The following is a 27,027-nucleotide window of genomic DNA, read 5'->3' as shown; positions in this document are numbered from 1 at the left end:
TATCAGCACTTTGGTCAAATAGATTCAACAAGTTTCTAGGAAGCTTCAAACTTTCCCATATCTTCTTGTCTTCTTCTGAATCCTCCAAACGGTTCCAGCCTGTGCCTGTTAACCACTTCCAAAGTCACTTCCACATTTTCCAGTATCTTTATAGCAGTGTCCCACTCTCTTGGTACAAGTTTTCTGTATTAGTCCATTTTATGCTGATATAAAGAACTACCTGAGACTGGGTAACTTATAAAGAAAAGAGGTTTAATTGACACACAGTTCAGCATGGCTGGGGAGGCCTCAGGAAACTTACAATCATGGTGGAAGACAACGGGGAAGCAAGGCACACCTTACATTGTGGCAGGAGAAAATGAGAGAGTGAAGGGGAAACTGCCACACACTTTTAAACCATCAGATCTTGTGATAACTTACTATTATAAGAACAGCATGGGAAAAACCACCACCATGATCTAATCGCCTCTCGTCAGGCCCTTCCTCTGACACATGGGATTACAATTAGAGATGAGATTTGGATAGAGACACAGAACCAAACCATATCATTTATTTTGCATCCTGAAACCTTACTGAAGTCGTTTATCAGCTCTGGAAGTCTTTGATTGATTCTTTAGGGCTTTCTAGGTATACATTGATATCATCAGCTAAGAGAAATAATTTGACTTTTCTATGTGGATGCTTTTATGAGAGTGGGCATCCTTGTTTTTTCCAGTTCTTAGGGAGAATGCTTACAGCTTTGTCTAGTATAATGTTGTTTGTGGGTATATCTTAGATAGCTCTTATTATTTTGAGTTATGTTCCTTCTATGCCTAGTTCATTGAGAGTTTTTATCATGAAGGGATGCTGGATTTTATCAAAGGCTTTTTCTGCATCTATTGAGATAATCATGGTGTTTTTTTTTTTTTTTTAACTATTTGGTGAATCACATGTATTGATTGGTGTATGTTGGACCAGACCTATAACCTAGGAATAAAGCCTGCTTGATTGTGGTGTATTGACTTTTTGATGTGCTGCTGGATTCAGTTTACTAGTAATTTTTTTTTTTGAGGTTTTTGTGTCTATGTTCATCAAAGATATTGGCCTGTAGTTTTATTTTTGTTGTTGTAATGTCTTTGCCAGAGCTTGATATCAGTGATTCTGGCTTCATAGAATGAGTATGGAGAAATCTCTATTTTCTGGAATGGTTTCAGTTGTATTGGTACCAGATCATCTTTGTATGTGTGGTACAATTCAGGTGTAAATGGATCTGGTCAAGAGCTCTTTTTGGTTGATGGGTTTTATATTACTTATTCAACTTCAGAACTTGATATTGGTCTGTTCAGAGTGTTGATTTCTTCCTGATTCAGTCTTCGGACATGTGTTTCCAGGAATTTGTCCATTTCCTCTGCATTTTCTAATTTGTATGCATAGTTGTGTTCATAATAGTCGCTGAGGAGCTTTTGTATTTTTGTGGGATTGGTTGTAGTGTTACCTTTGTCATTTCTTGGATCTTCTCCCGTTTTTTCTTTTTTTGAATTTAGTTAGCTAGCTGTTGATCTTGTTGATTCTTTCAAAGTACGAGCTTTTGGTTTTGTTAAACTTTTTGTGGATTTTTATGTCTCAATTATGTTCAGTTCTACGCTGATTTTGGTTATTTTTTTCTGATGCTAGCTTTGGGGTTAGTTTTTTCTCATTTTTCTAGTTTACATGAGATTGTTTGAGAACTTTCCAAGTTCTTGATGTAGGCATTAATGCGCTGTAAACTTTCCTCTTTATACTGCTTTAGCTATATCCCAGAAATTTTGGTATGTTGTGTCTCTGTTTTCGTTTATTTCAAAGAATGTTTTTCTTTTCTGCCTTAATTCCATTGTTTACCCAAAGATCATTCAAAAATAAGTTATTTAATTTCCATTTAATTGTGTGGTTTTGAGGGATCTTCTTGGTATTGATTTGTATATTTATTCCATTGTGTTCCAAAAACATGGTTGGCATGATTTTACTTTTTTTGAATTTATTGAGACCTGCTTTATGGCCAAGCATATAGTTAATCTTAGAGTATATTCTGTGATACACATGAAAAGAATGTGTATTTTGTGGTTGATGGGTGCAGATGACTATTAATGTCCAGTAGGTCAAGTGTCAAATTTAAGTCCAGGAATTCTTTGTTTATTTTCTGCCTCAATGATCTGTTAATGTCAAGAGGGTGTTGAAGTTCCCCACTATTATCGTGTGGCTCTCTAGTCTTTTAGAAGGTCCAGAGGTACTTGTTTCATGAATCTGGGTGCTTCAATATTGGGTACATATATCTTGAGGATACTTAAGTCACCTTGTTTCATTGATCCCTTTATCATTATTTAGTGCCTTTCCTTGACGTTTTGACTATTTTTGGTTTATAGTCTATTTTATCTGATATAAGAATAGTGACCCCTGTTCTTTTTTGTCTGGCATTTGTGTTATAGATATTTATCCAACCCTTTACCTTGAATCTAAGGGGCTTGTTACATGTGAGATAGGTCTCTTAAGAGAGAAAATGAATGGGTCTTGCTTACTTTTTTTTTTTGAGATGGAGTCTCGCTTTGTTGCCCAGGATGGAGTGCAGTTATTCAAGGTTAATACTGGAATCTGAGGTTTTGATCCTATCTCAAAGTTGTTAACTTATTGTTTTGTAGTTCCTATTGTGTAGTCTCTTTAGAGTGTCTGTGGACTATGTACTTACATATGGTTTTGTGGAAGCCAATATTGTTCTTTTGCCTCCATCTTTAGAACTCCTTTAAGAATATTTTATAAGATTGGTCTAGTAGTAATGCATTCATTTAGTGATTTCTTGTCTGCAAAATATTTTATTTCACCTTTGCTTATGAAGCTTAGTTTGGCAGGGTACAAAATTCATGGTTGGTGTTTCTTTTTTTTTTTTTTGCTAATGGTAAAAATAGGCCCTTAGTCTCTGTTAGCCTGATGGTGTTTCTTTTGTATGTAATCTGACCTTTTTCTCAGCTCCCTTTAAGATTTTTTCTGTAGCATTGACCTTAGACAGTCTGGTGAGTATATACCTTGATGATGCTTGTTTTGTATAGTATCTGGCAGGTATTCTCTGGATTTGTTGTATCTGGATGTCTACCTCTTTAGCAAGATTCAAGAACTTTTCTTGAATTATTCCCTCAAATATGTTTTCCAAGTTGTTTACTTTTTCTCTTTCTCTCTAAGGAATGCCAGTAATTTGTAGGCTTAGTCACTTTACATAATCCCATATTTCTCAAAGACTTTTTAAATTCTCTTTTTTTATTGGTCTGATTGGGTTTCTTTGAAAGATTGGTCATTAGTTCCAGAAACTCTTCTTCTGCTTGGTCCACTCTATTGATAAAGCTCTCAATTGTATTTTGAAATCTCTTAAGTGAGTTTTTCAGTTTCAGTAGCTCTGATTTTTTTTTTTTTTTAAATGTTTACCTCTTCTTTTGTTTTCTGGATTGCTTTACAGATTTCTTTTTGTTGATTTCAACATTGGATCTCATTGAGTTTCCCTGTAACCCATGCTTTGACTTCTCTATCTACCATCTTTGTGCCTCCATTTTGGGACCATTGCTGGAGAGCTAGAGTGAGCCTTTGTTGTTGTTACAACATTCAGGTTTTTTATGGTGGCAGAATTCTTACACTGGTTCCTTCTCATATTGGATAGGGTCTTTTGACTTTGCTTGTATAGTCCTGTGCTCTTCTGTCAGCAGATTTTGTATTGGGTTGTGGGTTTTGACCTACAGGCCATTAGATGGCAGTTGCAGGTAAAATCTAGCTGCCACACAAAAACAGGTAGTTATGAACTTGATTTTTGTTTACTGTGAGGTACTCTTTGTTATTTCAGGTGAAGAACTGAACAGTGGGGTGCCTGCTGTTCTGAGCTTCCTGTTCTACCAGGGTGGTGTGGGACACAGCTGGGCACAGGTGGAAACTCTGACTTGCTCATGAATATTGCAATGGCAAGCACAGGCTCCAGTCCTAGTAAGGGTAGTTGGGAGGAGTTCCTGGTGAAGTGCACAGGGTTATCTCTGTGGTGGCGGGTGAGAGGCTGCACTGGTTTTCCATCCTAGATAGGCAAGAACATAATCTCTTTCTCTGTCACACCCATGTTCCAGGGCTCATGACTCCTAGTTGAGATACATACTGTAGTGTATCTCTAGACTGAAGTGTGGTTGAGACCTATAGGGAATGCCTGTTTTGTAACTCTCTGTGGGACTGATGTCAGGGCATAACTTCATCACTTGACCTGATACAGATATCTTTAAGGTTTGCCTGTTCTGATATGATAGTACCGCTACTTCTTGTAAAGGAGCTGGCTCCACTTTTGGGCTCATGTGAGTTGGTGTTGATCATGTTGGTGTCAGCCAGTTGGGTTGGTCTGACCTCGGGCCCTGAGGTAAGTGGTCAGGCGCCAGCAGAGTTGGGATGGGGTAGTTCCCCAGTTCCCAGGCTCCTCAGTGGCCTGCTGGACAGCATGTGTGAGGCTTGAAGGGGCTCAACTGGGGTTGGGCTAGCCCAGAGTTCAGGTGCTGGTCCCTGGGTCACTACTCAAACTCTCTGGCAGGAGCAGGTAGAACGCTTAGGTGGTGGGAGTCGGAGAGAATAGCACAGGCCTGTGGGAGTTGGGTTTTCAGAAGGGCCCTAGGCCACAGGTAAAATGTTCAGGTGTGGGCAGGGCGGCTGTGCTGTGGGCCTTTCACTGGAGAGGGTGGGACCCTCAGCTGGGGCAACGGAGACTGGTGGCTGTGGGGCACTTGGCACCCTTGCACTTCCCTCCCATTTAAACAATGCTGAACCTCACTGTTGGGGGCACTTAAAGGTGCCAAGCATTGTCTATTACTGTTGGGAGTCTTGCCCCAGAGGAATGGAGAGCTGTGACCCACTGCGATGTTCAGGTGGGGGCAAGGACTCTGCTGCAAGCCTGAGCAGAGCCTTGCCTGGCTTGGAGCAGTAGGAGCATGGTCTGCTCTATAGGTGGTCAGGGGAATACAGAGTTGTGCCCACCCATGGAATTCAGGCAGGGGTGGGACTGTTGTGCTGGATGCCAGAGCTGAGCCTTGCCTGGCATAGAGGGGCAGGGGCAGTCTGACCGCTCCTCCTCACCCCTGCTGTGGCCGCTATCAGGGCTATGGCAGCTGGTGCAGGGCTGCTCTGGGACCTTGAGCCTGTAGAGCTCCATGTGTGCATCAGTCCTGCCTCTGCAAAAACTCTAGGAGGATCTTTGTCAGTCTAGATGCCCAGGGGATGGTGGGTGGGGGGAGGTTAGGGGCTTCTCCCATTCCCAGGATTGCAAAGATCTGTGTGTGAGGCATGGATCCCCTGAGGATCTGCCTTCACTCACCCTTTCCCTGTGCCAGAGAGCTTCTCCCAGCTCCACTTCAGACCCCGATGCACCATTGCCCAGTTTGGCTCCTCTCTGTTCTCTGTGGGTCCTCTCACTTCCTCTGTGAACCCTGACTGGTTCCTTAGATGATTCCCTTGAGGAGCTGCTATTTACTCACCACTTTGCTTCTTCTCTGTGAGAGTGGTGTACCCTAACTGCCTCTTGTCAGCCGTCTTACATCTCCATCAGTCACTTTCTTTATAGTATTAATTTGGCCTGGGAAATTCAGTCGCTTTTATTTTGCAGTATAATTATGGAGTCAAACAGGAATGGAAAGCTTGACTCAGCAATTTCTCCAACTAAGATTATATGGAAACCTCTCACCACTGACACATGTGTTTCACTCATCCACATCATGCATACAAAACCTCCGTTTAAAAATACCCGTCTGGATTCCCACTACAAGAGTTTTGAATATATACTAGTTTTATTCAAAAAATAAACTAGAATATAGCCTTGAGAGAACTCAAATTCACATGATAAACTATATTTTAATTTTTCAACCAATACTATCGGCAGTCTTTAAAAGGGAGCCTTAAATTAAGATATCCCCGAAAACTAAGTACATTGAAAGCTTATTCTAATAATCCTTGACATGTCGATAAGTGAGTAAAAAGGATGTTTCCAAAATCACATTGACTATATATTTAATATTAATGTATTTTCATAGCACCCAGAGTCTTGTTCTGAGGGTGTTTCACATTCAGTATGAACCTAAGGGATAGCATCACTCACTCATCAAACATTCATAGGACCCTACGAATAAAACACAATTTTAGTTACTAGGGATTCAAAGAAGGCAGTGTCACTCAGGCTTTGAAGGAGGTATATATGTAAATTAATTATAGTGATACAATGTAACACAGATTTTTTACTAAGCTGGATCTGGTGTGTTGGAATAGAAACAAGGTTGTACTTGATTTACCTTCCAAGAACTAGTATACTATTTCAATCAGAAAATGTGGAAGACTGTTCTAGGCAGAGGAAACAGCACAAGTAATAGTTCAAAAGCATAGCAGTGTGTGGACAATTTGGAGCCTAGCACAGATCAGACTTGGTTAGAGAAATAACTATTCATACAAGGGGCAAATAGTATAGCTAAAAGTAGGTTTGAGCAGGATATTCATCCAAGTAACAGGATATTCTTGAATTCTAGAGCTGATGGAAATGAAAATAGACTCTAATAGGCAGACTGATTCAACCAGCAATGACTTCCCAGGAAATGCAAATATGAAAGTCATGTTGAGCATGTATAATTGCATCTTTCCAGTTCCAGTTCTGCCACTGATTATTTGGGTGATTGCTGCCAATTCATCCAGTCTCCACACACTTATCAGATGAAGTAGCTGAATCAGAGGATCTGTAAGCCTAGTTGTAGCTTTGAAAGAAGCAGGAGTTCTGAGATGACCAGTGTGGTTGTTACTGGGTACTAGAATATATGCATACTTCATCATGTATATGTGTTTAGGAAAAAGCTCTCTCAATCTGTTTTTCGTCTGCCCTCACACCACTGTAACCATCATCAAGACACAAGAGGACTTCTCTGACCAAAGGTGTGGGTTTTTTCCCCACACACCAAGCATATACATTATATATATATGTGTATATATATCCGTGTATATATTTCTGTGTATATGTGTGTGTATGCATGTGTGTGTGTATGTGTGTATATGTGTATGTGTATATATATGTGTGTATATATGTGTGTGCATGTATGTGTGTGTATATGTGTGTGTGTATATATGTGTATGTGTGTATATATGTGTGTGTGCATATGTGTATGTGTGTATACACACATTATAATATAACAATATGCACACTGCTCTCTCAGAGAAACCAATTAGTGATGGTAAGCACAGACATGTGATACATTCTTTGATATTTTTTCTTAGTATTTAAAGACCTTGAGTTATCTATTGAAAGCTCTCCTACTGTAGTGGACATTTAATATATAGGTTTAGATACCTAGCACCTCTTGAATGTTTCTCACATGTGGCAGTTTTCCATCTTATGAGTCCCATGTCCTCAAGATATGAGTTGGGAACTAACTTTCCCACTTCCTTTTCAGCTGGAGCTTAGCATATGACCTTAGCTTCATCATCCACATGTATCTGACCAAAGTTTCATTTTGCAAGAGAGTGAGCTGAAAAAGTAGAAATCCATGTGGCAGAGATACTCTTTTCATGATGGTCATTGGAGCGGTCCTCACAGAGGATTCTCACCCAGCATCAATAATGCAAGCTCAAGTGTCCCCGTCACTGATGGCAGCAACCAGATTTTACTGCAGCCACCTGCCAGTGGGACTTGGGCATGTAACCTAGCTGTACAGTGTCCAAGGGTGGTTCTTGATCCTCCTGAAAGGTCTGTGTGCTACCTATATTGTTTAATAAATTTCTGTCTACTAGTGAAACTAGTGAGAAACTTATTTACAACTAAGAGTCCCTTTTGATCTTGAATCTGACCTCCTTTTCCCTCAACTCTTGTTTTTGCCAAACTCCTTGGATCTGCTGGACAGGTGTAGCTTTCCAGAATGAGTCAGCGCCAGCAGGCTTTTCCCCATGTAATAAATTAAAATGTGTGTGTTTTTTTTTTTTTTTGGTGACTTTTCAATGATGACAAAAGTGGCCAGTGTTCAAGTAAACCATTTCAAGACTCAGCGGTGTCAATCTCATATTATTAGGGTTCTCTTCTGTCTACCTTCTCACTCCAAAAACTGATGTAGAAAATTTATATAAAGAAATAGCTACTAAACCTTAAAATCTCTCAGTAGAGTGATAGAAATGGTAATGAGCAGGAATTAGAATGAATACAGAGAAACTGGACTTTCGATGAGAATAACAAAACAATTGGAAAGGAAGAAAGTAAATGAAAGTATAATGAGGGTGGGTAATTGTCAGCCTGGAGCTCTCAAATTGGAAAGAATTCTGTACATTTAAATTTGTCCCAGGGGCCACCATGCCTTGAATTGTACCACTCAAGTATACTTTATTTTGATTAATTACTGTTCTCTCCAGTTACCTTTTTGACAATGACTAGGTCAAGCACAGATAACCCACCAAGTCATTAACAACTCCATGGGACATTGAGCCAGGGATTGTCTTAAGATTCTCATTGGCTGCTTTAGCATCCTTCCCTCATAGCCCCCACCTTTTTAATTGTACCCTACTTTCTTTCCTGGCCCTATCACTTTCTTTTTCCTGGAAGAGTGCTCTACCTAGAATCTCCCATCCTGTCTGCATAGGCATTTATGAGTGTTTCTAAACATTCACATTCCCTGTGTAATGATAACAGAGTTTTGCTTCCCCATAGATGTGAAACCTCTAGATGGGACAGATTTTGGGTCCTTTACTTTTCCCGTCTTTCATATCTGCCCAAAATCTGCAAGTTCTATGGAGACACACCTTCAGTTTTTCTTTAACCAATTTGTTTATAGCACGTGGCATCAAAGGGTACCATGAGACTCTAGTAGAGGCTTACACTAATAGCTGTGTGCTGTCTCTGTTCATTCCTTTGAGGCTGTTGAGCCTGACTTTGGATCACCTTAAGGTCCTTTGCATTTTATTCTTTCCACATTTCCGTCATCTTAGACACCTTCTGTCTTCCCATAGCCCCTTTCCTGCCCAGAATTGACATATGAAATGCATTTTAGAGGATTATGTGGACATGCATATGGTTACCTAGGTTCAGCGTATGTTTGTGTAGTGGCTGATGTAGCCAGTTAACATATGTAGGTTTCTACGTGAATTCAATTCTCTGGGGTTGTATGTCAGAATAAGCAAGCAGTTCATGAGGGCCCCGGAAGAGTATATGTAGTGCAAAGTAGCAGTTCTCAACATTTTTCTCCATGGAGTGCCCATGACAGATGCACTTTTGAGGAAAAATCCCCTGTTGGCAATTCTCAGTAGATCCATTTTTCCCTCTTCAAGACAGGGCAACCAAATGCACTGTACATTAAAAAGATTTTAGGGATTCACTGAGTCTGCTTTCAATTTAAATATGTCAGTCATTCACAGATGTTAACTAGTGTTGGTAACAGGCGCTTATGACAGACTGCGCTGTTGACTAGAACACACTGGCAAGAGGTGGCACCGCAGCTTCAGGTTCTGTGACTTGATTTCTTGCCTATCTATCTACTGTCTCCCATGTTCCCTGTACTCACTATGCCTTGGTTACCCTGTGGGTCTTCTAATCTCACCCTTCTGTCATTGCTTCCTCTTTTGGCATATATTTCACATATAAAATGTAATATAAAAGCTGCTCTCTCTTAGGTAATTTTAGAACTCACTGCACAGAATTTTCAGAATTATATAATACAGTCAGCTCTTTTCTTTGCTAGTAAGGAATGAGCTATTCTGGCTTAATTCATCCATCCATACCTAGACTCACAGCCTTACCTTACCAATGAGCTATTTGGGAAATAGATGAATAAGACACTGGCCAACTCCTGAGTTTCAACAAGGCTGGGCTTATGCTCTGGAGTAACAGCAAATGCTGACCTTCATAGCAGGTAGCAGACAGCTCCACTTTGTAAGGGTCCAGAAGGGACACAGCTAAGCGTGTGTCACTACAGTGCACAGGTGAGATGGAGCAAGTCTGTGTAACTTCACTTTCTGCCTCTCTGCTGTGAGTTCCCTGGGCCACACACCTGCAGGGGTGCTGAAAATAATTAGATACAGGGGTAGGGTGAGTTCTTTTATCTCTTCACTAATTCAGTGAAAGTCAAACATATTTGTGAGGAAGACTCACAAGCATTGTAGTTTTAAAACATTATAAATTCACACTGAATTTCAGTTTATATGTAAACCTTATATTTAATGAGATTTACACATTTATATTCAGGGGTAAGTGGAAGTGAACTCAAGGTGAACATATTCTGATTTTTCTTTCAATTATATTTTATAATTTAAAGAAAAGTGTTATTTTAACTGAAGATGTCATTTTATCCAAATGAAGTCTTCTAGGATCCTATCAAAATGGTACAATATACATACAGGTTTATGTATATTTCAGTTTTCTATAGATGTATATCTATGCAGAAAATAACCTTACAACAGTTTTAATTTTTAAAAATGAGAAACTGTAATAAATATACTTGTTATAACTGGTTGTTACATTACTTTCTTTAGAAAACGTTTTTAAAATATTGATTTTTCTGTTTATATTGAAAATATTTCCAGGGATGTTAGCTTCAAATGGGATTTATTTGTGTATACAACTCCAATATTGTGCAGTTTTTCTTTCTGAAATTGTCATAAATAAGGATGCACTTTGGGTTTAGCTGTTATCATATTATATGAATGAAAAGGTTATTTGTTGCAGAGTCTAAGTGGAGAGATATTGACACTCAGCAGAAAGGCCTATTTATTATGTCTGTGTCTAATTAAATATAATAAATCCACTTTAAGAGACTTTGCTCCTGTGATGTGTAATGCCTTTTTCACATTCTCATTGAACGCTGCACCCTTATCGCCCATATTTATGCACAATGGAACACAAAAGCTGTGCAGTCAGTTCTAATGTCTTGGTTAAGCTTCTCCTTTCTCGGGATCTGGTGATGAGCGTATGTTTCTGAGCTCATGGGGGTAAGAACAGACCATGAACATGCTTTTTTATGTGGCCTGCGTTGTTCCTGTCTCACTAAGATGTCTGCATTAAGATGCTGGTGTCATGATTTGTGTTCCTTTTTACGAAGTGTTAGTCTTTGGTTATGAATTTTCCTGCAGTGCAGTTTGAGTTTCATGAGACTTTAGCAATTGATTTCTACTCAAGGCTTTGGCTTCCTTCCCTGGTACTCAGAAAAAATCAGGCCAAGGCTGTGGGTTGCTGCCATTCCCTAACTCAAGCGTATGCTCCTTCTGCCTCTTCTTCTCTGGGACCAGCAGTCCCACGTACATGTTCATGTTGAGGAAAACACAATTTTTACAGCCTGACAACACTTACTAGATAACCTCACTGCCATCACCAAGGTAACACTCCCATAAAAGTTACTGGTGACCACTTGTGCCTAATAATGTGAGCCAATAACACACATGTATGTATATGTGTGTTACACACACACAAATACATGTATATATATGTGCATATTACACCGCATAATACAGAATACAAAGGATTCTGTTTTCCATGATTGCTGAAATTTCAAATGTGTGCATATAAAGGAGCATTATACATAAGAAACTGATGTTTTCACATAATAGTATCCCAAAGGCGATGTCTCTGTAGTGGCAGAGAAAAGATAAAAGCCATCAGCCGACCAAACAAAACCAATAAATAAAAGTGTGTATGCACCTGTATGTGTGTGTATGTATGTGTGTGTGTGGGGGTGGGGTGGTTTAAGAAGTGAGTATAGGAGAAGTTGCTTCTTAAACAGGTCTTTTGCTCTAATAAAAATGTTTTTCATTTTTCCATGATAGACAAAGAAAAAGCAAACAAGCCTTTTTGTTGTTTTCCTTCTACCCCTAGGTTTACCAAATGATCCTCTTGTCAGGAAACACAGAGGTACAAGTGAGGAAATGTGGTGCCTTTTTGGGTAAATACTCTGAATTCTATCATTCACTAGACATATTCCTTAACTATTTGAAATTTCAATAAGCCTATCTATCAGTCAGGGTTGCCTGATGGCCTGGGGGATGTTGGCAGGGCCCAGTTCCCACTGCTGAAGCTAAAAAATATTTGTTTCCCAGACTGCTTGTAACCCGTGCAATAAGTATGTCAGAAGATTTCCATGTGTGTGCGTGTGTGTGTGTGCTTAGTATGGAGAGACAAAGAGAAAGATACAAAATTCCATGGTCAGTGGAGCCTTTATCCTGGCAGTGATTACTGAGAAACATTCAGTGTCCAGTCATATGTGTTCTCAGTAGACAAGACTTCCAGAGTTTCTGCTAGTTTTTCAAATCTGGTTCTTCAGTGTTAACACTGATTCTAGGCGCTTCTCATTATGTTTTTATTAACCTTACAAGTAACTTAAAGCATTTTTATTATATATGCTAAAGAATATCTAGAAACATAATTTAATGAAGGATAAGCATTCACACACATCCCTAAGTAACCACTTATCTTCAGAAGTAAGACGTTAGGCAAGATATGGTGTATTAAAAAATAGAAGAGAAGCTTTTGAATATCCTTACCGCAAAGAAACGATAAATGCATGAGATGATGGTCATGCTAAATACTGGGATTTTATAACACATATATATATTCACACACAAAATTGTACCCCATAAATACGTAAAATTACAATGTGTCAATTAACTAAATAAAATTTTTAAATGCCACTTCTTTCTTGACAAAAAAGGAATGCATTTAAAATGCATTTAAAATTTAAAATGCTTTTAAAAAGCATTTCTTTGTATATTCTTCCCTACTTACATCTTCTTCCTCCTCACCAGGTATAAGCACTCTTTGATATTTATATTATTATTTTGCATTTTGTAGGTTTGTTACATATGTACATAGCTGTAAACAATACATCGTGTAGTTCCTTTCTTTTGATTAACACAAATGAAATCTTTGTATTTTTCAGAAATTTTCTTTTCTCAATTGTGTTTTTATGAGACTCGTTCATGATTGTGTGTGTAGTTTTAGTTCATTTACAATGTTGTGTAACAGTGGTTAATCAACATCAATGCACATTTGAATCAGCTGGGAAGATTTTCAAAACTATTAATGCCTGGGTTCTACCACATATCAATGAAATTCTTATCTCTTGGTGTAGGGCCTAGTCATGGGTATTTTTAAAAACCTCCTACCCACTTCCAATGTGTAGCTCCAGTTAATACCCCCTGCATATTGGCGTTCTATTGTGAAACTACAGCACATTTGCTTCTCTCTTCTTTTGTTGTTTGTAATTTCTTACTATTACAGATGATGCTGATATAAATATTCCTGTATCTCTTAAGGCCCTATGGCAGATTTCCTGTAGGAGTAACATTTTCTGGATCATAGAAGTTGTGCGTATGTTCAAATTTACTAAGTTATAATCATCTTTAAATAAGAATTCCCATTTTCCTTGTGTTAAGTCTGTTCTTACGCTGCTCATAAAGACATAACCAACACTGGGTAATTTATAAAGGAAAAGGTTTAATAGACTTACAGTTCCACATGGCTGGGGAGGTCTTACAATCATGGTGGAAGGCAAAGGAGGAGAAGAGACACGTCTTACATGGCAGTAGGAAGACAGCGTGTGCAGGGGAACTCCCATTTATAAAACCATCAGATCTCATGAGACTTACTCACTATCATGAGTAGGACATGGGAAAAACCCATTCCCGTGATTCAGTTACCTCCCACTGGGTCCCTCCCATCACATGTGGGGATTATGGGAGCTACAATTCAAGATGAGATTTGGGTAGGAGCACAGCCAAACCATATCAGTCCACATCTTGCCAACATTTTTTGATATTTCCCTGATTACTTCTGAAGTGTGAATCGTGACTTTTAGACGTTTGAGGTACTTTTTTTCTGTGAAATGCCTATTCATGTCTTTTTCCATTTTTCTATTGGGAGGGAGGTTTGTTCTTGATATATTTGGACTGGTTCTTAATATATTCTGGAAACCAGTCATTTGCCTTTGTATGTGAACATTTTTCCATTTGAAAGTTATCCTTCTCTTCATGGTGTTTTAGGCTAAACAGAAATCTTCATTTTAATATAGTTATAACTGTAATATTTTCTTTCATAGGTTAACTTTTAAACATGTTTTGTTGAAGAAATTTTTCCTTACCCTAAAGTCATGCACTTATTTACCTATATTTTTCTTACATGTTTAAGACCACAGTCCATCTGAAATGTGTGTGTGTGTGTATGTTTGTGTAGCATAACCTAGAGGTTTCCTTTCATTTTTATTCCCTATTTTATTCCTATAGATAAGCACTTGTCCCAATTCTAAGTTTATTTTGTTTCATTGATCTATTTATCTTTTGCTGTGCCAACATTACATTGTTTTACTAACAATAGATTATTTTAACAATTCTTAATATCAGTGAAGGTTACGTTTGTGTCATGACTGTTATTGGGCCTTTGCTTTCCTAAATAGACTGACAATTAGCTCACCAAGTTGCATGGAAAATCCCTTTGTGGTTATGATTGGGACTATATTGCGTTTATAAATAATTTAGGGAAAATTTATAATTTGGATCATCCCATCTATAAATGTGATATGCATTTCATTTTCCTTATTGTCTTTCAATAAAGTCTTAACATTTCTATAAAATATTTATATATATGTTTTTAATTCCAGATATTTATTTTTTCTTTTTGGTTAGTAAAATGGATGTTTTAATTTAATGCTGTAGTAGTTCTTTTATGGCATAGAATATAGTTTTTTATTATAAAGTATACATAGAGTATTTAATATTTTAACTGTTTGTAAGTGTATATAATTCAGTATCATTAAGTACATTCATGATGTTGCATAACCATTGCCACCATCTATATGCAAAACTTTTTCATTATCCCCAACATAAACTCTGTAGTCATTAAACATTACTCCCCATTCCTCCCCCTTCACTGCCCTTTGTAATTCTGTTCTGCTTTCTGTCTTTAGGAATTTGCCTATTCTAGGTACCTAATAAAAGTGGGATCATGTAATATTTGTCCTTCTGTGTCTGGCTAAGTTCACGTAGCATAATATTTTCATGTATATCCATATTGTTGCCTGTGTCAAAATTTCATTTTTTTCTTTTCAACTTCTAGATACATAGGGTACTTGTGCAGGTTTGTTGTACGGGTATATGGCACACAAGTAGTGAACCTAGTACCCAATAGGTAGTTTTTTTGACCTATGATGCTCTACTCCCTCTGTCCCGTCTCTAATAGTTCACGGTGTCTATTGTTCCCATGTTTTTGTCCATGGGTGCTCAATGTTTCACTCCCACTTATAAGTGAGAACTTGGGGTATTTGATTTTCTGTTCCTGTGTTAGTTTGCTTAGGATTATGGCCTCCAGGTCCATCCGTGTTGCTGCAAAGGACAAGATTTCATTCTTTTTTTATGGCCTCCAGGTCCATCCGTGTTGCTGCAAAGGACAAGATTTCATTCTTTTTTTATGGCTGTGTAATATTCAATGGTATACATATATGTACCCCATATTTTTTATCTAGTCTACCACTGATGGGTACCTAGGTTGATATCATATATTTGGTATTGTGAATAGCACAGTGATGAACGTATGTGTGCGTGTGCCTTTTTGGTATAGTGATCTGTTCTCCTTTGGATATATATCCGGTCTCCAAACTACTTTTCACAGTGGCTGAACCAATTGACATCCCCACCGACAGTGTATAAGCATTTTCTTTTCTCTGTAGCCTTGCCAGCATCTTTTTTTTTAATAGTAGGCATTCTGACTGGTGCAAGATGGTATCTCACTCTGATAATTAGTGATGAACAGTTTTTCATGTTTGTTGGCTGGTTCTTTGTTGTCTTTTGAGAAGGGTATGTTCATGTTCTTTGCTCATTTTTAACGAGGTTATTTGTTTTTTGCTTGTTGATTTACATTCCTTAAAGATTTTGGATATTAGACCTTTGTCAGATGCATAGTTTGTGAATATTTTCTCCTATTCTGTAAACGTCTGTTTACTCTGTTGTTTCTTTTGCAGTGCAGAGGCACTGTAGTTTCATTAGGTCCCATTTATCAATTTTTGTTTTTCTGGCAATTGCTTTTGGGGACTTAGTCAAAAATTCGTTGCTAAGGCTGATGTCAAGGAGAGGATTTCCTAGATTTTATTCTAGGATTTTACAGTTTTAGATCTTACATTTAAATCTTTAATCAATCTTGAGTTACTTTTTTGTATATAGTGAAAGGTAAAGGTTCAATTTAATTCTTCTGCACGTGGCTAGCTGGTTATCCCAGCACCATGTATTGAACAGGAGGTCGTTTCCCCATTGCTTTTTGTTGTCCTTGTCAAAGATCAGATGGTTGTAAGTGTGTGACTTCATCTCTTGAGTTTTCTGTCCTGTTGCATTGGTCTGTGTGTGTCTTTGTACCAGTACCAAGCTGTTTGGGTTACTTCAGCCTTTTAAAAGTCAGGTGTTGTGATACTTCTGGCTTTGTTCTTTTAACTTAGGATTGCTTTGGATTTGAGGGCTCATTTTTGGTTCCACATGAATTTTTGAATAGTTTTAAACAATTCTGTTAAGAACAACATTGGTAGTTTGCTAGGAATAGCGTTAAATCTATATATTGCTTTGGGCAGTATAGCCATTTTAACAATATTGATACTTCCAATTCATGAGCATGGGATGTTTTTCCATTCATTTATGTCATCTCTGACATCTTTCAGCAGTGTTTTATAGTTCTCCTTGTAGAGATCTTTCACCTCCTTGGTTAGCTGTATTCCTATGTATTTCATTTTATTTGTGGCTATTGTAAATGGATTGTGTTCTTGATTTTACTCTCAGCCTGGACGTTATTGGTGTATAGAAATGCTACTGATTTTGTACATTGAATTTGTATTCAGAAACATCACTAAACTTGTTTATTCGTTCTAGAGTCTTTTTTGTGGAGTTTTTAGGGTTTTCTAGGTATAAGATCATATCATTAGTGAAGGGAGATAGTTTGATTTTCTTTTCCCTATTTAAGGATCCCTTTGTTTCTCTTGCCTGATTGCTCTGGCTATTACTTCCTTGTTTCTTACTATGGTTGAACAATATTGCATTGAATGTACACACTTTTGTTTGTCTATTCATATATTAGTGAACACTTATATACACCTTTTGGCTCTTGTGAATAATGCTGCCGTATATTCCATATATACCATATATTCCACCAAAGAATGGAATTGCTGGGTCATATATAGATTTATGCTGAACTTGTTGAGAAACCACCAAACTGTTCTCCATAGCAGCTCATACCATTTTATATTCCTCCTAGTAATGCACAGGGGTTTCTATTTATGTACATTATTACCATTTTTAAAGAAGTTATTGCCGTACTAATATGTGTGAAGTGGTATCTCATTGTGATTTTGATGTTCACTTCCCTAATGACTAATGATATTGAGCATCTTTTCATATGTTTATTGGTCATTTATAGATCTTCTTTGGAGAAATGTCTATTTAAATCTTTTCCTTATTTAAAAACATTTTGCTGTTGAGCTGTAGGAGTTTGTTTATATATTAGGGATATTAGCTGTTTAACAGGTAAATAGTGTGTAAGTATTTCCTCCAATTCCATGGGTTGCCTTTACACTTTGTTGATTGTGTCCTTTGATGTGCAGGGTTCATTTTTGTGTAGTGCAATTCATTTATTTTGTTTTGTGGCCTATGCTTTTGGTGTTACATCATAAAATCACTGCACATCTAATGCGATGAAGATTTACCCTAATGTTTTCTTCTAACAGTTTTAAAACTTTTGCTGTTCAATTGATGTCTTTTGAACCATTTTTAATGTTTGTATATCGTCCTAGGTAAAGGTGCAGCTTCATTCTTTTGCTGGTGGATATCCGGTTTTCTCAGCGCCATTTGTTGAAAAGATAGAATGTCACTTTTCAAATCCATATTAACATTTTTCATTCTAACAGTTTTTTCAATACATAGATTAATTTGAGATTTCTGTGAACAGTTGTATCAGCTGCCAATAAATGTTTTTTAAACTTTATACCTTTTTTCTTTCTCTTCTCTTCTTTTCTTCCTTTCTTTTTATATCTCTAAAGTGTCTCCCCACTTCTTTCCTGATTTACATGTCTTTGTAGAATTCTGTTTACTTCAGTGTGTGTTGGATTTACTGACTCCAAAGACTGTGGCTTTTTTCTTAGGCACCTCTCTTACTACTTATGAGTTTACTGTCCCCTGCTCTCGTGTTTGTGTGTTGTGAGTGTTGAATGAAGTGGTTATAGTTGGCGCCCTTGTCCTGTTTCCGATTTAAAGAAATGCTTTGTTTATAAATAGCTGAAATGTTTGTCATAGTTTGTTTTGTTCCTTACATAGTCTCTCACAGGTTGAGGAAGTTTCTATGAGGATGATTTCATGTCATCTGCAAATAAAAACTTTTATTTCTTCCTTCCCTTAAAGATCAAGATAACAATGTAATGTCTTTACTGATTCCAGGGCCATAAACTAGGTCTTTTTTTTTGCTTTTAGTTTCTTCTGGTTTTCAGGGTTTGTGTGTGTGTGTGTGTGTGTGTGTATGTTTAAACAAACTTTATTTTTTTTAGAGCAGTTTTAGATTCACAGAAAAACTGAGCAGAAGGTACAGTGATTTCCTATACCCCGTGTCTCACCCCAGTCCTCATTATCAGCATCACCATAGTGGCACATTTGCAACAGGTGATGAACTTACGTTGATACACCATTATCACCCAAATCCATAGTTTACATTAGGGTTCACTCATGGTGTTGTATATTCTTTAGGTTTGGGTCAATCTATTGTGACATGTATCTTCAATTAATGTATGTACAAATAATGATGTACAACTAATGTTAATTATTTACATAATTAATTTATTCATAATTATGTTCAATTAATGTATGTACAAATAATGTATGTACAGAATAATTTTACTGCCCTAAAAATCCTCTGTGCTTATTCACCCATCTCTACCCTAAACCCCTAGCAACCACTGATCTTTTTACTTTCTCCATCGTTTTGCCTTTTTCAGAATGTCAGAGTTGGAATCATACTGAAAGCAGCCTTTTCTCAGGTTGGCTTCTTTCAGTTAGTAATATGTAATTAAATCTCCATGTCTTTTCATGACTTGATACCTCATTTTGTTTCAGTGCTGAATATGTTCCTTCGTCTGTATGTACCACAATTTATCCCTTCGCTTACAAGAGGGACATCTGACTTGCTTTAAGTTTTGGCAATTTTGAATAAAACTTCTCTAAACATCTGTGTGCAGGTTTTGTGTGGATATAGGTTTTCAGTTTCTTTGGGTGAAAGCCAAGGAATGTGAGTGCTGGAACATATGATAACAGTATGTTTAGTTTTGTAAGGAACTTGCGAACTATTTTCCAAAGTGGCTGTACTGTTTGCATTCACGCCAGTAATAAGAATTTCTATTGCTCCATATGCTTGCCAGCCTTTGGTGTTGTCAGTGTCTTGGATTTTGGCAATTCTAATAGGTGTGTAGTGGTATCTGGTTAGTTTGCCTTTCCCTGATACATGATGTGGAACATCTTTTCATATGCTTATTTGTCATCTTATCTTTGTCATGCTTATTTGTCATGCTTACCGTTTTTTTTTTGTTTTTTTTTTTTGTTTTTTTTGAGATGGAGTCTCTCTCCGTCGCCCAGGCTGGAGTGCAGTGGCACGCTCTCGGCTCACTGCAAGCTCCGCCTTCCGGGTTCCCGCCATTCTCCTGCCTCAGCCTCCGGAGCAGCTGGGACTACAGGCGCCCGCCGTCACCCCCGGTTAGTTTTTTGTATTTTTAGTAGAGACGGGGTTTCACCATGTTAACCAGGATAGTCTCGATTTCCTGACCTCGTGATCCTCTCACCTCAGCCTCCCAAAGTGCTGGGATTTCAGGCGTGAGCCACCGCGGCCGGCCTGTCATGCTTATCTTTGATGAGGTGTCTGTTAATGTATTTTACCCATTTTTTAAATGAGATTGTTTTCTTATTGCTGAGTTTTCAGAGTTGTCTATTTTGAATAGCAGTCATTTATCAAATATGTCTTTTGCAAACGTCTTCTCCCAGTTTGTGGCTTATCTACCTATTCTCGACATTATCTTTTGCAGAGCATAAATTTAATTTTGATGAAGTTCAGCTTATTTCTTTTTTTCCTGAATCATCCAGTGATGTTGTACCTAAACGGTTATTGCCAACCCCAATGCCATGTAGATTTTCTGTTATCTTCTAAAAGGTTTTATATTTAGGTCTATGATCTGTTTTGAATTAATTTTTAAGAAGGTGTTTAAGTCTAGATTCATTTCTTCGCGTTTGGATTTCTATTTCTTCCTGCACCGTTTGTTGAAAAGACGATTTTTAAAAAATTACATTGCCTTTATTTCTTTGTCAAAGATAATTTGAATATATTTGTGTGAGTCTATTTCTGGGCCCTTTATCTTATTCCACTGAGCGATTTGTTTATTCTTTTGCCACTACTGTGCTGTCTTAATTACTATGCTTTTCTATTAAATCTTAAAGTAGTGCTACTTCTCCAACTTTGTTCTTTAATATTGTGTTGGCTTTTCTGGGTTTTTTGCTTTTCCATATACACTTTAGAAGCAGTTTGTTGATATGTATAGGATAACTTGCTGGGATATTGATTGGGATTGCATTAAATCTGTAGGTCAAGTTGGGAAGAATGAACGTCATTACGATATTGAGTCATCCATAAACATGAAATACCTCTCCATTTATTTGGTTCTTTGATTTTTTTATCAGAGTTTTGTAGTTTTCCATATTTATATGTAAGTATTTCATGTTTTTGCAGTGCTGATTGAAATAGTATGTTTTAAATTTCAAGTTCAACTTATTCAATACTGATATACAGAAAAATAATTGACGTTTGTATATTAACTTTGTGTCTGCAACCTTGCTATAATTGCTTATTAATTCCAGGGATTTTTTTGTTGTTGTTGTTATTGATCTTGGAGGATTTTCTACAAAGATGATTATGTCATCTGCAAACAAAGACAATTTTTTATTTATTTTTTCCTTAAAGAGCAAGAGAATAATATCTTTGCTGGTTCTAAGGCCATAATTTTTTTTTTTTTTTTTAGTAAAAACAATTTAATTTCCACATCTGGTCTTATTGCATTAGCTAGGGCTTCCAGTATGATGTTGAAAAGTTGCGGGGAGAGCAGACATCCTTGTCTCTATATCCTGAGGAAGCTTTGAATTTCTTGACGTTAAGTATCATAGTTGTAGATTAGTTTCTAGTTATTTATCAAGTTGGGAAAGTTCTCCTTTATTCCTGGTTTGTATCATGAACCAGTGTTAGATTTTGTCAAATGCTTTTTCTGTATCAAGGTGATTATATAGTTTTTCTTCTTTAACTTCTTGATGTGATGTGTTATGCAAATTGATTTTCAAAAGTCAAATCAGTCTTGCATATCTGATATAAATCCCATTTGGTCATAATGTGCGTTTTTAATGTTGGATACATTTTGCTAATATTTTGTTGAGGCGTTTTGCATATATGTTCATGAGATATTTTAGTGTGTAACTTCTTGTAATATCTTCATCTGGTTATGATGCTCTGATAGTTGACCTCATAGAATGTTAAGAACTATTCCTTCATCTTCTATCTTCTGAAGGAGATTGTAGAGAATTAGTACAATTCATTCCTTAAATGTTTGCTAGAATTAGTGAACCCATCTGGGTCTGGTGCTATCAATTCAATTTATTTCATTGTTATATGCCTATTCAGATTGTCTATTTGTCCTTTTGCGAGTTTTAGTGGATTTTTGTCTTGCAAGGAATTGGTTTATTTCATCTAAATTATCAAATTTGGGGCATAGAGTTGTTTATAGCATTGATTTATTATCATTTTAATGCATATGAGGTCTGTAGTGACGCCCTTTCATTTCTGATACTAGAAATTTTTGTCTTTTTTTTTTAAGTTAGTCCGGTGAGAAACTGTTTTGGTATTTTCCTACATTAAAAACTATTTAATATTTTTTCTCACACATTTTTGAGGGAATCATAAAAATAGGAATTATAAAAGTGAACCAATTTTGCATTTTTGGATTAAATCTGTCTTAGTCATGATATATTTATTACCCTTTTGACTCATTGCTACATTCAGTTACCTAATATTTCATCTTGAGGTTTAGCATCCATATTCTTAAACTTGCTATATTTTAAAAAATATTTTCATTATATAAGGTTTCTAGCATGCTAACCTTGTAAAATGAATTTAGAAATATTGCCTCTTTTTCTGTTTTTTTCAATTATATTTACCTGGCATATATGGTACATCCTAACTATTCAAACTTCTGTAACTAATGTTTTCTTTTAGAAAGTTTTTAAAGATCGAGATAATTTAGCATCTTTACTGGTTCTAAGGTTACAAATGGTTTTCTAATTCTTAAGCACTTTTAAACAATTCTTTTTCTAGAAATTTGTCAATTAAAAAAACTCAAACTTCATAGTGACATCAGTTGGTAATATTCCTTATAATCTCTGCTACAGCTCCATGTAGTCTTGGTGATGGTTAACTTTAAGTGTCAAGCGGACTGGGTTAAAGGATACCCAGATAACTGGCCACACATTATTTCTTGATATGTTTGTGAGGGTGTTTTCAGAAGAGATTGACATTTGAATCGGTGGACTCAGTAAGGAAATCTGCCCTCACCTAATGTATGTGGGCACCATCCAATCCATTGAGGACAGAAAAGTGGAGGAAAGTGAATTCTCTCTCTCTTCTGGAGCTGGGACCTTCATGTTTTCCTGCCTTTGGACATGAGAACTCCAGGCCCTTGAGTCTTCTTCACACTCTGGGACTTACAGCAGCGGATCCCCTGGTTCCCAGCCCTTTAGACTCACACTGAATTATACCGCCAAGTCCTGTGGTTCTCCAGCTCGCAGATGGCAAGTCATGGGACTTCTCACCCTCAATAATCATTTGAGAATTCCCATAATCCGTCCCCTCTTTTACAGCTATATGTTTATATCTATACCTATCTATATGTCCTATTGGTTCTGCTTTTGTAGAGAATCCTAATACCATTTTCTTTCTCATTTCTAAAGTTTTTGTGATTTCTCACCTTTTCTTTCTTTATAAATATTACAACAAATTTATTCATTTTATTAGTTATTTGACAGAATTTTCTTTTAATTTTGTTGTCTTTTAGATTATACTTTTAATTTGATTACTTTGATTTACTTGGATCATTTCTTTTTGTGTGGTTTATCCCATTGTCCATTTTCTCACTTCTTAAAACTTTATTCTTTGTGCATTTATGTTCTGCTTTTCTTCCTTTTAAAATATGCATTAAAGATATTAATTTTCTTCTAAGCTCCATTCTACCGGTATCCAGTAAATTTCATATGTAATATTTTTGAATTGTTCATGTCTTTTCAATATTAATTTTTTGTTGAAGACTTCTATATTTTTCTGTATTTTCAAATATTTTTCTTCTTGATTTATTGACACTGTATGTTTAAAATATCCCAAGGTAGTGGTGTACTTGTCAGTTTCTCCTTGGAGTCTTTTCAAGTTTTGCTTTAAAAAATTTGAAGCTATGTTATAGAGTAAACTTCTGGTGCATTGAACCTTTTATTGATAAGTCATGATCTTATTTCTAGTAATATGCTATTTTGTTTCAGGTCTAGATTGTCTTACAGACTTGTTATCTTTGATCTTCTCTTATCCCACATTTAAATAAAAATTTCTGAGTGTTCTTGTTTTATTTTGTTTTTATGCCGCAAGTGTAATTTAAATTTGAGCCCTGTTTGGTTGATTGGAGATTAGGGTTTAGGATTCTCATGGAAAATTTTTCTTCTTCACCTCTCATCTTCATTAGCCAAGGCAACCATTTTGCCTACATTTGTAAAATGGGTTTGTTTTCCAACAACGACAACAACAACAACGAAATACATTTCAGAGGATGTAGCATCCCTTCAATGCATGACTCTTAGTGATTCTGGGATTTTGCAAGTGAAAAGGCATTCATTAAATCTGTTACCTTGCTTGGACTCTAGTCTTTGTTGCCTGTTCTTTGTGTCCCTTCTCAAGCAATCTTTTTGTTATTGGGGATAACCATAAGTTCTGCCATGAACATTGGCTCCTGATGATCAATTATCTACTGATTTGTTCTTTGTTGTTGCTTCCAATCAGCTAAACAATATGATCATGTTTTTAACGGTTTTACTGGGTAATTTTAGCCGCATTCTTCTTAGAGTGATTTTTGTGGACACTGCATTCACACACCAATCATTTTGACACCTTTTGTTTGCAACCAAGAACCTTAAGAAAATCTGTCTCATAGGATTGTGGGGAGGATCTGATGACACAGCTATATTGCTAACATAGTACTAGTTAACCAGGAAATTTTAATTGTTGCTATTGTTTGGTTGTCATTATCATACAATCATAAGACAAATGATAACGATCTCAGGAATACTTGAATTTTACCGAAGAACAATTCTGAAAGGACAATGCTGAATTCAAAGACATACATTTCTTTTGGGCAAATATCAGACATAGATAAATAAGGGGTTTTGAGGAGGAAATGAGATAGGTACTATCACTTCATACGTTATAGGTATGATAACAGTATGAGTAAGTTTCTTAATAAATGACACTCATCTCTAACTTTTACTTTAATATGGAAAATATTCCAGTATAAATCATTGCAATATTTCCTGTATTTGTTTCAAATTGTAGAACAAAATCAGAATAAGAGATCAAGATGACTAATTTTACTTTTGGAGTATTAGTAAGTGTCAAACTACTAATAAAAATGCATTAGCCAGATTGTATTCCTTCAGGGAGGAAGTTGGTAAATATTCAAGGGTATGTTTAATTTTGAATTCTTCTAAGTTTCTCTAAACTACGAAGTTTTTCTGAAAACACTTTATGCATATGCACAGAGAGTGATGAGAGTAGAGTCATATTTGAATTTCATGTGTTTCTGGCTTGAATTAGTCTTCTAATCCTTAGTATTTTAATATAATTTGCAATTTCTTTTTTATTTTCAAAATTAAAGTTTCCCAGTAAGTTAGGTTTTAAAATGTTATGTACCTTATGTTTTCTTCTAGAAATTTCAGTCTTTGCCAATAGGTTTTATGCCACAATACATGTGATAGTTCGGGTAAACTGTAGTCATTTTAATGTACATTAAATGTTCTTCTAATGTGTTGTCAGAGCCTCACTCAAACTGTACTTTATTGTCTATTTACCTGAAACCAAACATCCATTAAAGGATTTTACAACTTTTTTTCTTGAAAGAAGGCAGAAATGAATTATCTTGTCACTTTCTTAAGAAAAATACATTTTACTTTAGCCTAATGAATTTGCAAAGTTCCTTTGAGGAAATGTTTTCAAAATACTGTGATGTCTTCCTACTTAATATTGCTATTGAGAGTGATCAGCCTGTTGAATCTATCATCAGTGAGGAAATGAAATTACAACTTGGCTTCATCTCTGCCAATCATTTCCATCTAGAGACATTCCTAAAAGGAGCTAGACCTCCCTGCACTGTTTTGAAACCATTTGCTCATTGTAAATAAAACACTTTGTGCTTGCTTCTCCCTAGAAGTGGACTATCAAAACTACCTAAAATTTCAAAGAATTATTCATAAGAGACTTGGTAGGCAGAATATTGCCCCCCTCAATGATGTTCATGTCCTAATCCTCAGAACCTATGAATAAGTTAAAGTTACATGGAAAGTGAGGAATTAAAGTTGCAGAGAGAATTAAGATTGCTAATCAGCTGATGTCAAAATAGAGTGATTATCTAGGATAATTTGAGTGGACCCAAATGTAATCACAGAGTCCTTAAAAGGGAAAGAAAGCAGAGAACTACAGACAGTATTGTGAGAGGAATTTGGTCCTATGTTGCTGGCTTTGAAGATAAAGGAAGGGGCTGTGAGCCGACGAATGAGGGCAGCCCTTGGGAGATGGAAAAGGCAAGGACATAGATTTTTCCCTGAGCTTCCAGAAAGGAATGCACCCTGCCAACATCTTGATTATAGCCTAGTGAAAAACCATTTCAGAATTGACTACCAGAGCTGTAAGAGCTACATTTGTGTTGTTACAAACCAGAAAAGATTGTGATAATTTGTTACAGCAGCAATGGGAAACTCATACAAAGGGTAAAACCAGTGTAATGATATATTACCTTGCATATATGGTTTCTAGTAGGGAATGAAAAAATACAAGATAGCATTTCAACTGGCCTCTAGATTTTTAAGACTAAAGTTTCCATCTTGTTTATCTACCCTAGTCTGGAGACATTGACAAGTGTCTCATACAGCTCAGCACAGAATGAGCTGGTATCATGCAGTGGTCCAGGTGAATATATTAAAGGAAAGCAATAGAGGTGTAGTTTAAGCCAAGCAAGATTTCAGACTATTGTGGTTGGCATGTTAAGGTTGGGTCAGATTGAAAGGACAGTTATCAGTGTTATAGTTTTTTCATAGAAGGGCAAGAAAGCTCACCCATCACTTATTTATTTCTTTGAAAACACTGAATAGATAGTGTCACCTAGGACTTAATCATTAGACTTTAGAATACCTTTTTTTTATTTGAAGAAAAGCATAGACCTGAAATCTCTACAAAGAGGTACAGAATAATTGATGTGCAGCTAACCACAGAAAAGGTAAAGAGTAAAATCCCTGCCTTGGCAGTCGATGGATAATCCTTAAACTAAGTTGCATCAGATAGTGAGTGAAGGTGACCCTTGAAAAAAAGGGTCACCATAAAGCAAAGGTTATAGAGTAATGTACTAATATTTCCTGGGTTCAAAGTTACTCTTTTTGCTGTCTAAAACCAATAAGCAAAACATAGTAGACATTTTTTTTCTAGTGTTTTTGTATTAGGCTTTGTTGACAATAAATTCACAGCTTGAGTATGGCAGAGAGAAACCCACTCCCATCCCCCAATTCCAGTGCTTTCATAACATATGAAAGAGAAAGGAGAGAACTCTTTAGAAGCAGCAAATTCAATCTGATGAAATATGTATGTATAAGTCCAGAGGCAACAGATCCTCTGCATTAGTGTGCAATTTCTGATTTGTGAAGTGACTAATTCTGCATTTAATAGGTGAC

The sequence above is a fragment of the Rhinopithecus roxellana genome, chromosome 3, assembly GCF_007565055.1.
Source record: "Rhinopithecus roxellana isolate Shanxi Qingling chromosome 3, ASM756505v1, whole genome shotgun sequence".
NCBI classification, from domain to species: Eukaryota; Metazoa; Chordata; class Mammalia; order Primates; family Cercopithecidae; genus Rhinopithecus; species Rhinopithecus roxellana.
The sequence above is the reverse complement of the archived record's forward strand: the minus strand, read 5'-3'. Positions refer to the sequence as shown.